Source organism: Acipenser ruthenus, chromosome 1 (genome assembly GCF_902713425.1).
Source record: "Acipenser ruthenus chromosome 1, fAciRut3.2 maternal haplotype, whole genome shotgun sequence".
Taxonomy (NCBI): Eukaryota; Metazoa; Chordata; class Actinopteri; order Acipenseriformes; family Acipenseridae; genus Acipenser; species Acipenser ruthenus.
The window spans coordinates 60,165,746-60,180,130 of NC_081189.1; positions in this window are offsets into that span (position 1 = coordinate 60,165,746).

Here is a 14,385-nt window from a genome sequence, read left to right on the forward strand (position 1 = left end):
ATGAATACATATGCCACCATTTTTATGTCAATAAGGCAACAAGGAACAAGGCAACAAGGCTGTAACGAGTTTGACAACTACAACTGATGAAAACTTTAACATGGGCAATTAATTAAGCCCCTCACCCCTCTCTCACCAGCACCACAGAAACACTGACATTTTATCTCTGCAATTACACAAAACTAAAAAATTGAAACACATTTGTGGCAGGACAGCTTTGTGGTGACGTACCCAGACCAGGAAACTGAAGGTTGATGCGCTGGGGTGCATTTTTATTCAAAATAAAATAATTAACAAAAATAACGCTCACAAAGCAAAATAAAAGGGCAAACAAAAACAGGTCACAAAAACACAAATACCTCCACCAAAACCAAGTACCGTGCCGGTCCTTCCAGCACGATTAGCAATGTTTATTTTTACTTTTACTTTCGTTTTCATTTTAATTTTCTCTTGAACACCCGCTCTCGTTCCTCCTTCTTGAACCCCCACCCCGAAGCTGCTGGTTTTTATACATGTGACCATCTCCAGATTAGGAAGACAATGCATGCCTTTCCTCTTGTCAGTTGTATTTTGCAATTTATTTAATTTCATAATGAGATTAAAATGCTTTAAAAACAAATACACGCACCATCATATCCATACATTCTCCCTGATTCCTCAATATTAGAAAATTAATTAAATGAATAAACACAGAAATATAATGCTCAATTATTTTTCCCCCATTTCATTCAATCATGCTAAAATGTCACTTTCAGCTACAATACATCAACAATTTGCAGAAATTAATGAGTCACAGTGAAACACAGGACAAGCGAGAGAAAGAGAAGGAGAAGATACACTTTTCGCATATAGAACAACAACAGCGGAATCAAGCAGCATGAAGCGCATTTAACATGATTATTCAAACAGAGATTTATTATTATTATTATTATTATTATTATTATTATTATTATTATTAATAATAATAATTTTAAAAAGTTTGCACACCACTGCTCTAAAGCACAAGAGTTTTGCATGCATATATGGTGGGTTTAGGTCATGGTAGGTACAGTTGTGGAAGGGATGTAATTGTAAAGGTATTTGTATATTAAAACCATGCCTCATAAACCCCTTTTCTAAATATAACCACAATTCAAAACAAGTTACAGTCAGCACTCACATATCTGAACCTATAAAATGTGTAGTTCAGTGACAAAAAAATCTGCATGTATGCATCTGAAAATAAGAAAGCGAGTCAGCAAGACACCGCAAATGTTTTCTTGACTAAGTGAGGCATATACTGTTAATCGAAGGACAATTGGAGGCATTCTAATGGATAAAAACAAATGGCTTACCTTGATGGAACGGGTCGATTTTCTTTAACTTGAAAAAGGCTCGACGCAGTCTAAAATAAGTGACTTTTATAACCACAGTTGTGTTAAGAACTAGTACTGTAGTTTTAAAAAAGATTAATGTTTTATTAAAATGGCCTGGAGATACTGTAATTGTATAACTAAAAAAATAAAATGTTTGGATTTATTGCAAACATAGAAGGTTGTGTGCGTGTATTTATTTTTTTTACCCTCACTATAACGCCACCCTCGTTTATTGCCTGTTTTTGCCCATGGCCCTTACCTGGCGGTATAAAGAGGGTTGACTGTACTACGATAGGTACTATAGAATTCTATAGATTCTGCAAAAATACTATAGGTACATAGTATAGTACAAACTGTAGTAAATACTACAGTACATTCTACAGATTTTTTTCCTACTGCCATTAACCCAACGTAAGTAAACACGTCTTTTGTTATCCATCCAAGTAAGTGTAGTGTGCACGGGGGAAGGCAGCAATTAATAAGCCCGATATACGCTCCTTGCAAAGGAGCCGGCTCTTTTGTACAGCGGTATCAGTGCTATGCTTCAGTGCGAGAGGACCCGGGTTCGCGCCCGCCCTCCGCCTGTGTGTGGATTTCCTCGCCCTGTGTGATGCGCCTGCCTGCGGGAACCGAAGTCACTACATAAGCAATAACGAAAATCACTAAATAGTTGTAAGTTACACAACTTGTTAATAAAATACATTATTATTATTATCTTACCCTCTGTCTCCACTCGTCGACTCGGGACCCGGTACAATCTTTCACTCTGCACCCCTCGAGGGTAATGCCCGCATGCTGAATGACAGGAGTCCAGCCTGGCAATGTCGAAAACACATCATTAAACATTTCTACCAACTCACTCACTTGCGCCTGTTCCCCCTGGCTCAGACTTTCCCATCTTGACTGTTCACAGCTCTTGTGACTTACAATCTGGCCCAAAGTCAGCTTCCGGTAAATCCAGAGTTACCAACATGACTTCCCATTATCTCCACAGCTTCAAGAGATTTATATGGTAAATTTGGGTTGGTCTACGGTGATCTGGCTGCTTGACCTCATAATTTACCTGCCCAATTTTCCTGATCACCTCTAGGGGACCCTGTCATTTTGCCAACAGCTTACAATCCAATGTGGGTAACAGTAGCAATACTTTATCCCCAGCCTTGGACACACGACTGCAGGCTCCGGTATTATAATTTTAACATAGCTCCTTTTGTGCCATCTGTGCTACTGACTGCAGGTCTAAAGCACCTCCTATGGGTCTCTGTTGTAATCCCAAGGCGGTCCAGGACAGCTGCTCTGACTTGAGGGTAGTCGTCCGTGTTGTCATCTCCTAGAGCCCGGTAGGCAGCTGTGAGTCGTCCCAATGAGGAAGGGAGCCAGTCTGGTTGCCCACTTGGCGTCCGACCACCCCACTACACGAGCCACCCGCTCGAAAGTGGTGAGGAACGCCTCGGGATCAACGTCAGGGGTCATTTTTAGCCAGTTGTATGTTGTGTTGTGGGGGGCAACTCACCTCTGGGTTCTGCAACTGGAGTATCAGATCAACCAGACTGGCGAAGAGTTGAGCCATCTGCACCTGGTGCTGTTGCTCCCATTCGTCCTGGAGGTGGTTGTCTTCTTGACGGCTCTGTTCCATTTCAGCTAGAAGTAAAAACTGGACTTTGCTCCATGGTCACTAGGGGGGGCTTTAGATCACACTCTGACACCACGTGTGGAAGGCCTTGAAATGACACACAGAGTTCAGGATTTCAGGTGAAATGGTGCACAAACATTTATTTACAAAACAACAACAAAAAACTGGTCACAAAATAAACGAGTACTGCGTCTTTAAAAAGATGACTATTTAGAAGATCATTTACACAGGTCCCAGGAGGAAGCGCACATATGTAGAAAAGCATATTTAAACAGATTTCTGTTTGTTTGCAGGATGAGGTATCCCTGCTGCACCTATTGCTCTTGGTCTTCTGAAGCAATTGTTACCTTGTTACTCTGCAGGAGATAAAAACAGGAGAGTTTACTGTACCATCAAGGACATATGTGGCTGCGCTTCCCCAATCCCAGGAACACAGCCCCGACCGGTGGAGAGGCTGCCCCTCTTGTAAACCTTTTCCAATTACCTGGGCTTGAAACCAGGTGTACCTCATTCCCCTCCGCCAGCCTCCTAGCAGGCTGACTCCTACGGAATGTTAACCCTGTAGTTGCCAGAACTTTCCAGTGCAGGAATTCCATCTACCCTGTCATAGTGTGATACTGAGGGGAAGCAATTTGTGGCTTTTAATGAAAATACTTCTTAAAATATTCTGCTGATGTGGGAACTTTCCTAATCTGTTAATTATATCACAATTTGTCGTCATTTAAACAACACATGATACAGTAAACAAATACATTTAATCTAATAATTCTATATTATAACTAGTAAGAAGTATACTTTGAATATATATGTTTTTGTCTAATATGCTTGTTAAAAGTAGCACCTGGTGTTAAACAATGTGGATTATTTTTATCATATTAATTCCTATATTTAAAATCTGCTCAATATTTTTCCTGCCACCCAAACATATCCAAACATGTATTTTATAACATGAACTTCTAGAGGCTCACTATCAATGACTAAAGGGAAATCTAACAAAACAGAGAATGAAAGACAAAACCCTGAGAAAACTAAATACAGATATAAAGAAAGAAAAGGAGTGAATAGATATCGAAAGAAGATACATATCAGAATATGGAAGCAAAGTCACAGGTGAATGTGCTGCAGTAAAACAAAAAAATAAATAAAAGCCTGCCTACATAGCAGGGTTGCCACCTTTGAAATGCAAAAACACTGCCACCGATAACACTGCCCCGCCCCTCACAGTGTATTACAGGACTACATGTCTGATACACATGTATAGATAAACAGGTAGTGATATATAGATACAGAATATAAATATATACTGGTAGATAAGATTTTACATTTTGCTTACCTTGGTCGAGATTTTTTTTGTTTTCAACAGCACAGAGAACTTGAATGTGAATCGATGTTTCAGAACGTTGTAGCCTATATAATATCCTTTGAGTCTATTTTTTGAATTTGGTGCAAATTAAGCAGACAATTATTGTTTTGAGATTCAGCTTATATTAGGGAGCTCCCCTAAATCCCTTGTTTAGATAGATACAGGGTATTAATGCTGTTGAGTGACAGGCAGGAGATTGAGACAGAGGTTGAAGTTGATGCGCCCCACAGACGAACAGGATTTATTTACATATCAACATACTGAACAGCTCATGTGACACTAGCAGCAATGGCAGCACACGGAGCACATACAACACAGTGTACATAAATGTTGGTAGGATCTATGATATCTGAACTAATCTTCTCTGTTCAATAATAAACTAACGTTGCTGAAGAGGTTGATCATGGCGGATAAACGGTTAGGGCGTATATGTGACAGGTTTGTGCTTTCAACGAGAGCTGACCTGGTACACTTGTTATTTTCAGGTCCCGGAGCCAGACAGCTCATGTGCTGACTCCTTTAACACAGTCACAGGTAATTCTTTTTCCAGCCCTGGTCACACGGACTCCTTGATTACCAGTCTTGATTACAGGAAAAAACCACAAGTTAGGCACCGGTTTAAACAAACGGCATTGCTCTCCGCTTCACACAGTCATTCCCCCCCCACAAGGAACCAAACCCTCCCAGCTTCCCTATATGCTCCAGGCTCCACCCCATCAATCTAGCCCCAGTCAATCTGTAACAAGTTGGTTAATTGCTTAACCATGGTGCTCAAGGAGTGGAACCAGTAGCAACTGTGTAGCTGCCCTCATCAAGATGGCTGCCGCAACCCGACTATTGACCTAATGTCAGTTTGTGGCATTGCATCCTGGGCAAGGCTGCTCTAAGCCCTTTGAAATACTAGACCCAAACACATGAACTGCAGTTTTAAGCGCTTTTTGCACACTTAATAAATCACCAATCAAAATAAACAAAACACAGGAACAAAACAAAGGGTCAAAGGCTCTCCTCTCCTCTCCTCTCCTCTCCTCTCCTCTCCTCTCCTCCCCTCCCCTCCCCTCCCCTCCCCTCCACTCCACTCCACTCCACTCCACTCCACTCCACTCCACTCCACTCCCACCAAATAAACCTCTTTGTTCTCCTTTTATACCATGTGGCCAGGGGTTGATTGACAATTAATTTCAATCAATCACCACCAGGCCACATTCCACACTTATCTCATCAAAACAGTTAAACAAACAAATAATGCCATGTGGCTGTGCAAAGAGTGGTATCTTGGTTCCAGACACCTTTACCAAGATTGCCACCAGCCACCAAACTCACCCACGTACACATACACACACCTATGCACCCATGTGCAGAGCCTCTGCTCTGTCACACAGTTCCATCTCAATGAGGGTAAGGAAGTTAGCCTTACTAGCACCTAGGCCAAACTTCACGCCTTCTAAACACCTTCACCCTGTCACAACCCAGAATTACAGTGGCACTGGAACAAATCTTATAGTGGGAGTGCTGAAAGCAATTGAACAACATGTAACCCCTGTATATGATGGAAACCATGCATTCAGTTGCTATTGTGTTAAACATGTTAATAGCACAAAGCCAGCACCTGTTTATCTATTGAAGTAAAAAAAAATGCTTTAACTAACAGAACAATGACCTGTTCCCTGGGACAGAATGAAGGAGAGCAATCATGGCTGTTACTGCCATGGAGAATGTGCAGTGGACATACAGTGTGTGCTAAAGGCATATGGATGGCGTGGGAAAAGGTTAATGGTATGAGGATGGATAAGCTAATGTCAACAACTGTTCTGGGGGTTTGTGGCAGGGCAGGGCCCTGCCTGTAAATAATATTGTTGTTGTGTGGTGATTTTGGTGGTGGGTGGCAGGGATGGGGTTAATTTCCTATCCCTGCCAAAATACATGTGATAATGTGGCTGGAGCTAATTGAATAATTGATAATTAGGCTCCAGCCACATGGTATAAAAAGAGAAAATCCCTTGTTTGGTGGAGGGAGTTTTTGGGGTGAGTTAATAGTTAGTCACTGTGTGTCTGCATTTTTGTTTGACAAAGTACAAAGTTCAGTGAAGGCTCTGCCCAGCCTGAACAGTTTTGTTTTTGTTTATGTTTAAACTTTTGTTTTGGCCCTTGCGCCGGTTATTTTGTAAGTGTTTATTGTGTGTGAGATTTGTTTTTTTTGACCTTTTATTTTTGCTTGGTGAGCAGTGTTTTGTCTTGTATTTTTATTTTCTGTTTATTGATTAAACCGCGCAGCAGCGCTTTAACTGCAGTTTCCTTGCCTCTGCCGAATAACATCTGGGCCCACGACGCTACCCTTTCGCAGGGTTATTAATTTATTCCACTTAATTAAATTGACACAATATTTGGTTTGATTAGTGGTTTGTGTATTGTTTTGGGTTGTTTGTGTATTATGATTTGTTGTGCACCATTAATTTATTTTCTTTTGATTATTCATTTGTGTTAGTAAATATTATTTTATTTTTATTTGACACAGGGTTAAACGAGGGATAATTGGAACACAGATTTGGCTTCCAAGGAACCAGCCACCATCAATCACCTCCAGGTGCAGCATTCCAGCCCACCTGTAGGAGATATATTGTATTAGACCCATCTATATATAAACCAGACAGAAAGGGAAAGGGAAAGGGAAAGGGAAAGGGGGGGGGGGGGGGGGGGGGGGGGGGGGGGATTAAGCCAAGTGAAGCGCCAGTATCCAGAAATAAGAGAAGAAGAACATTGGAAATTAACCAGGGTGAGTATGACTGTGGCTAACTGATACCAGCGGTCACTAACTAAAACGAAGTAGCTTCGGTAGTGTACGCTGACAAGTAAGGAACTGTTAGGAAGTTTATTATTTGGAGATTATTTGGAATAAATACTGCTGCTCTGTATTGCTGTATTGAACAGCGCAGTACCCCAGGAGGGCCGCCCAAAGGATTGGGAGAGAGCGAGGGAGAGGACATGTTGCCAAGGACACCGGAGTTGGCCACCACTGCGATCACCACCAAGGCTAACCTCGCTCTGGTCTGAGTTAAGTACCGGTATTCCAGCCAGCCTAGGTGCGGGAGTGCTATATGGCTGAGACATAGATCTGTGGTGCTTAACAACCTGTTATACTGCTTTACCAGGGTAAGGGTAAGGGTAAGGATAAGGGTAAGGGGGGGGGGGGGGTGTAGCAGAAATCTAGCCTTGCAAGTAGTGGGTCGCTAAATGGCTGTTCTCTCTCTCTCTCTCTCTCTCTCACTCACTCACTCACTCACTCACTCACTCACTCACTCTAGCATCTGGAGGCACACCAGGGTGGAGCCAGCGTGGAGGGTGTTGTGATTGAAGGGGAGGCATGTGGGATTTCTGTTCACTTTCTGAACCAACGGGATTGCGATACTGGATATGGGCAAACCTGAGAATGTGTAAGACTTTGTTTGAAGCCGCAAGCACCTGGACATCGAGACTTTATTTTTATATATACTTTTTATTGGTTTATATTTTTCTTATTGTTTTAGATATCATGTTTTATAATTGGTTGTTGTGTTATGGTTTTTATGAATTGGTATTTCACAATCGAAACCTTGTTGGCAATGGGAAATTTTAGCGCCCAAGCACAAGCGTCCGACGCCCTTGAGGGGACTGGCTGCTGGACCCTGAGGTGGCCATCAAGGAGGTCATCCCATTGGTGATCAACATGCTGTGGGCCAGAGATGGGGAGCAATGGGAAGCGTGGGAGCAGAGACATCGCCCAGCGTCCCTCCTAGATATCAGTGTGGAGTAGTGGTTAGGGCTCTGGACTCCTGATCGGAGAGTAGTCGGTTCAATCCCAGGTGGGGGACATTGCTGCTGTACCCTTGAGCAAAGTACTTTACCTAGATTGCTCCAGTAAAAACCCAACTGTATAAATGGGTAATTGTATGTAAAAATAGTGTGTAAAAATAATGTGATATCTTGTAACAATTGTAAGTTGCCCTGGATAAGGGTGTCTGCTAAGAAATAAATAATAATAATAATATCGCAGCCATGGTATTCGACTACCTGGCTGCAGATAAAAAATGCATATAGAATATAAATGAGTAAGATTTACAGAGAAAAACAGATTAATCTCAGTTGCATAAGTATTCAACCCCTTTGCTTCTGCAGCCCTAAATCAGCTCAGGTGCAAATTATTAGTTTGAAAGGTCACAAAATTAGTGAAATGGTTTCAGCCTGTGTGTACTCAAAGTGGTTTAACTTGTAGATAATTTCCCTCAGGTATACAAAGACTTTCAAGCTACAACTCACATAGTGATCCAACAAAGCAACTATGAAGACCAAGAGAGCTTTCAAAACAAGTCAGGGATAAAGTGGTAGAGAGGCACAGAGCAGGAGAAGGGTACAAGAAAATTTCAAAGGCGCCGATTATCCCTCTCAGCACAGTGAAGTCCATCATTAAGAAGTGGAAGATGCATCATACCACCCAGACACTACCCAGATCAGGTCACCCTACCAAACTGAGCAGCCGGGCAAGCAGGAAACTAGTTCGGAATGTCACTCTGAAGCCAACAATGACCTTGAGAGATCTGCAAAGTTCTGTGTCTGAGATGGGAGTCAGTGTTCACACATCAACAATAAGTCAGTCCCTACACAAAGCTGGCCTGTATGGACGAGTGGCAAGAAAGAAGCCATTACTCAAAAAGCCTTATCTTAAAGCACATATGGAGTTTGCAAAAAAACATGTAGATGATACTGCAGACCTGTGGAAAAAGGTTTTGTGGTCAGACGAGACAAAAATTGAACTTTTCGGTCTAAATTCCAAGCACTACGTCTGGTGCAAGCCCAACACTGCACATCACCCAGTCAACACCATCCCAACTGTCAAGCATGGTGGTGGCAGCATCATGTTATGGTGATGCTTCTCTTCAGCAGGGAGTGGGAAGCTTGTCAGGATAGAGGGGAGAATGGATGGTGCAAAGTACAGACAAATCCTTGAGGAAAATCTGTTTGAGTCAGCCAAGACTCTGAAACTGGGGAAGAAATTCACATTTCAGCAGGACAATGACCCGAAGCACAAAGCCAAAGCCACACTGGAGTGGTTGAACAAGAAAGGAATTAATGTCCTTGAGTGGCCCAGTCAAAGTCCTGACTTGAATCCAATCAAAAATGTATGACGAGACTTGAAGATTGCAGTCCATCGACGATCCCCAACAAACTTATCAGAACTGGAGCAATTTTCCCCATGAAGAATGGGCAAAAATGTCACCATCCTACTGTGCAAAGCTATAGAGACCTATCCAAAAAGACTCATAGCAGTAATTGCTGCAAAAGGTGCTTCTACCAAGTACTGACCTAAGGGGCTGAATATTTATGCAACCAGTACAGTTCATTTTGTACATTTTCTTTGCAAGTTTTGCTGATATTTAACCTCCTCATCATATAACAGTGTTCAGTTTAACCACTACAGCGTTGAATAAAAAAAAAAAGTTTTGTTTGAAAAGCTGTGCACACATTATTTGTAATTCAACAAAATGTGAAAACTTTGCAGGGGGGTGAATGCTTCTGCACACCACTGTATATATATATATATATATGACTGTTTTCAATTAACATCTTTTATTCTGCTAATATAGTTCCCCCACAGATGTTTCTATAGTAACAGAATGTATTTCATTGAAAAACATAAAACAGGCCATTTTGTAGACTATTAGTAAATGGATTTTTCTACTATACAATTATTATTATTATTATTTTTTACTGATACTGGTGTCTGACTATTTATGCTGCATTTAGTAAAATATATATATATATATATATATATATATATATATATATATATATATATATATATATATATATATATTTTATTGGGTCAAATATTGTAGACATTTGTACATATTGTACTACTGTGGTAACCTAATGTATTATTTGTTCAAGTTATATACACAAATATATACTGTTTCAACAACTCTTTTGTTGCAAAATGCTGAGCTTTAACCTTCCTGTTATTTCAATGTTAAACTAATTACCATGGCAACCTGCCCAGAACCTGCGATCAGGAGAGACTTCCAAAGATAGGTTAGGCTGGATGTTTATGAAAATAGAATTGTTATGATAATGTTGCTATTGGCAGTTAAATCATTTTCTTACGGGGGCTATGTAGCTGATTAATGCTTCTGTCAAGATAATGTTGGTAGTAAAGTACGTTAGCTGAAAATCAGTTTTTCTGTATCATATTGTAAAGACACTACATCCCAATATGTGGAAAACATTACTTTCTGTGTAATGTGTGTATTCCAAAGATACAACACATGTAGTCTTATCATGCTGGGGCAGCAATCTTTATTAAGGGATTCAGGGACAAATCAGGAATTGCAGGACTAATAATGTCTCATTATGGTCCTTTTTTATAAAGGATTACATTAATCTATTCGGAAAATGTCATCTTTTTTGTCTTTTTAAAGCTTTTTTTATAATGTACGTCAGCAACATCTATTTTTATTGGCCTTTGCTGCTCATTTTGGCCAGGATTGGTGGCAGTTGGTATGTGAGAATTGAATTACCAGATGTGATGGTATTTATTTTAACCACCAGGAGGTGCTCATTTCCTACTTTCCAATACCCTCACCTCACCTCCGTAATGTACCAGACTCTTTCATTCTTGAATTAGTTAAGTCTTTTTGTTTACCATTACTGAAATAGTTTTGATGTAGCTGCCGAGTACAATGTTTTTGATAAGTAAGTTTTAATGCAGTTAATGTATAAAAGGGAGAATGATCCAGTAACAAAAACCCAAACTAGTATACAACATTGTGTAGGTTGATAGTGACAACCATACAGCTTTCTGAGAAATTTTAACATGAATACACTGTATAACTGATATTTATTTGCATAAAGTCAATTCACCTCTAATGGTATGTTTTAGCACAGTGTCAATAATCAATTAAAGGGTTACTGGTGTCTGCACTGAATGCAGCACTGGTGTACTAGAAAAATGTTTTATTTTAGGATGAACTATTATATATAATTTGCATACAAATAATGTATAGTGCTTTACCTTTAAAGATTTAGTGCCCATGTATTGTTGTCCACATACTGTATTTCAGAATTCTCTAGGAGGATGTCTACTTGACTCAGAGTGAAATATGAGTATTATATTTAAATTACACAACTTTCTCATAAGCATGGAAAGTGTTTTCTTAAAGCTTTAATCTATGAAAATCCTTTTCATTTTCTACATATTTGGCTGTCCTTCAGTTACAGTCGTTGTCTTTTTAGCTTCCTGGCTCTGTAATTCCCTTTCACCACAGAACGGTGAACCTTTTTTGTGACAAATTTAAATCTAAAATATTACTAATATTTTGTTTATTTTATTTTTTTAGCAAAAGTCTTTTTTTGTGGTCATAATTCACGTGATACATCTCAGAGGCTATTTATCCTGCATATTTAAAAAAAGATGTATTCTTTATTTAAGAAGTACGTATGTTACAGTAAAAGTCTGAATTTTTACCGGTAAATGTCAACATTTTCCAAATAAGATGGTAAATGTCCGAAATTATGACATTTACCGGTTAATCTTATGATTTACCAAAGCTTATTGGTAAATGCAGGTATATCATTGATGAATTATATTTATTCCTGCATATACATTGTCAATTAACAAAATAATCATTAATGCCAAAGAATATATTAATTTCTGCATGCAGATTTTCCATTAACAAAAAACATTGAAGTTGAACAATATATTGATTCCTGCATGCGCATTTTCCATTAAGAGAATAATCATGAACATGCTTACAGTAATGCACAATTGAGCAATTTAAACTAGTTCAACGTGGTGCTGAACAATATTGTGATCCACTTATGTAGGACAACCAACAGTCTGGTAAATTTGCATATAAAACAATTCACAATGGTGTTGAAGGATATTGTACTCCAAATACGCAGTAGTTTGATGAAAAACAACATGCTAAATGCAAATTAAATCACTTAGGACCTTAGTTTTTTCAACAGAAAAGCACACTTTGGTTATGATACAAAACACAGCAGTGAATAGATATATTTACTTATTGCAGCATGATTGACTCTTGTGGCACTTGGAGTTACACAGGACTCTTGAAGCCTTACAATGCACTAAAGCAAGACATTCGGTCATTAGCCAAAGGCAGTTGTCCTTAGTGTTTATTTTGGACACGTTTTCCTTGGTAAATGTCGACATTTACCAGTAAATCTTGAGATTTCCCAATATTCAGACTTTTACCAAAACACATATAGAGTATCTCCTGCTAAATCAAAGAAAGTTTAAGTACAGCATAGGAACCTACTTGCTCTACTTTTATAATGGCTAGTTAAAACCTCTGTGCGTAAATATGATTAAAAACAAAGGGCATTTGATATCCCTGTGATTTAAAGAGTGAAAACAAAGGCTGTAGCAAAATGTATAAACGAACAGCTGATCAAACGAGTTAATGAGGGCTGAGTCTAATGGGAGGAGAGACTGCGCCAGGGCAAAATAATAACAGCTTTTCATTTGGATCTGTCTAATAGATTGCTTTCTCATGATCCTTGCTTTGATGCTCTGAAAAATTAACGATAGCCCCCTTGGAGGCCATGTAAGAAGCATGAAGAGGACATGGTGGTCTAGGCATGCAGCTGCCAATGTCATCTGAACACCCCCAGTGACTGGGTCTGGGAAGGGAGATTGGATTTATATTTTAATTATTCATTTGTTACAACTTAAACCTTTGCCTAGGTAGATGTTTTCACCCTTTGTTCCTTTATTTTCATCAATGTAAATCACCGCCCCCCCCCCCCCCTTCCATCCACAAATATTTTGGTGAACAGAAATATATGGCCCATGGTTTCTTAAATATTTAAAAACTGTATGCTGTGTGACATATACTAATGCTGCAGTCTCCCATAATTTACATTAAAATATGACTCATTGGCTTGTCAATAGTTTTCCTTATTTTTGCACATAGTAGTATTTCAGAAAGCAGATTTTGTTTACATTTCACAAATGTAGTTCTGCCTAAGCGATGTACCCCACCCAGCCCATTCCATACGGTTGCCATGCTGAGGCAACTAGAGGCCACACTTTGGTTGTTCCGTGGAGCCAGCATCACCACCGATGTGCGTACTGATGTGCAAGGGAGACCACAAATTGGCTGAAGTGTAATGCTGGCTTAGCCTTCAACACCAGGCCAACAGGAAATCCACATTACCTGGTGGAGGCAAAGCACTAAAGGATCATATTACAGTGAAGCTACGTCTTGGTTGGTCCCCACCACTACGATCTCATTTATCTTGGTGAAAGCAGAGTCCAATATTAGCATGAAGTAAATAACAGCTACTGGAAATCAAAATTGTAGAGAAACAAGACACTTTCCCCACCTTGACAACTGCTTGATTGTATCATGTGATCCAAATATACATTCCCTTGTTTGTGACACTGGAAAACCATGAACAACCCATTCAAGTCAATATAGGTCAAATTGGAAGCCAATTCAAGTAGACAAATGTTCCAGATAGTGCCTTAAATCAATAAATGGATAAAGGCACTGGCCAAACTGCTTGACTTCATGTAAGTTTGACCTTAGAATGCAAGATTGATGATTTAAAGTTATAAATATACAATCCACCCCCACATACAGTATAGACATGATATTTTCAACTTGGCCTAAAGTAAACACCTTAAAATATGAAAAATAACACATTTGTGGAACTACACCTTCAAATGAACATGGTACAGTTTACCCTCTCCATGGCTCTGTAAAGGAGGGTCTCTAGCAGTACGAGAACCATCATCTAGTTTCCTTAAGCTGGATCCATGTGACTACCATCAGCAATTCTCTAGTGACTGAATGAGACAGCCACTACTTTCGCCAACATATCAGGCATGACACTTTCCATTGAATGTGCAATTCAGTATTTAAAGTGTTATACTGTGTTAACATACCAAATTGTTACACAGGTTACCCCTTACCCTAAAGGCACGGTAACAAAACCTTCCTTCTCCAGGAGGTCCAATATTTCAGTCAATATTCAAA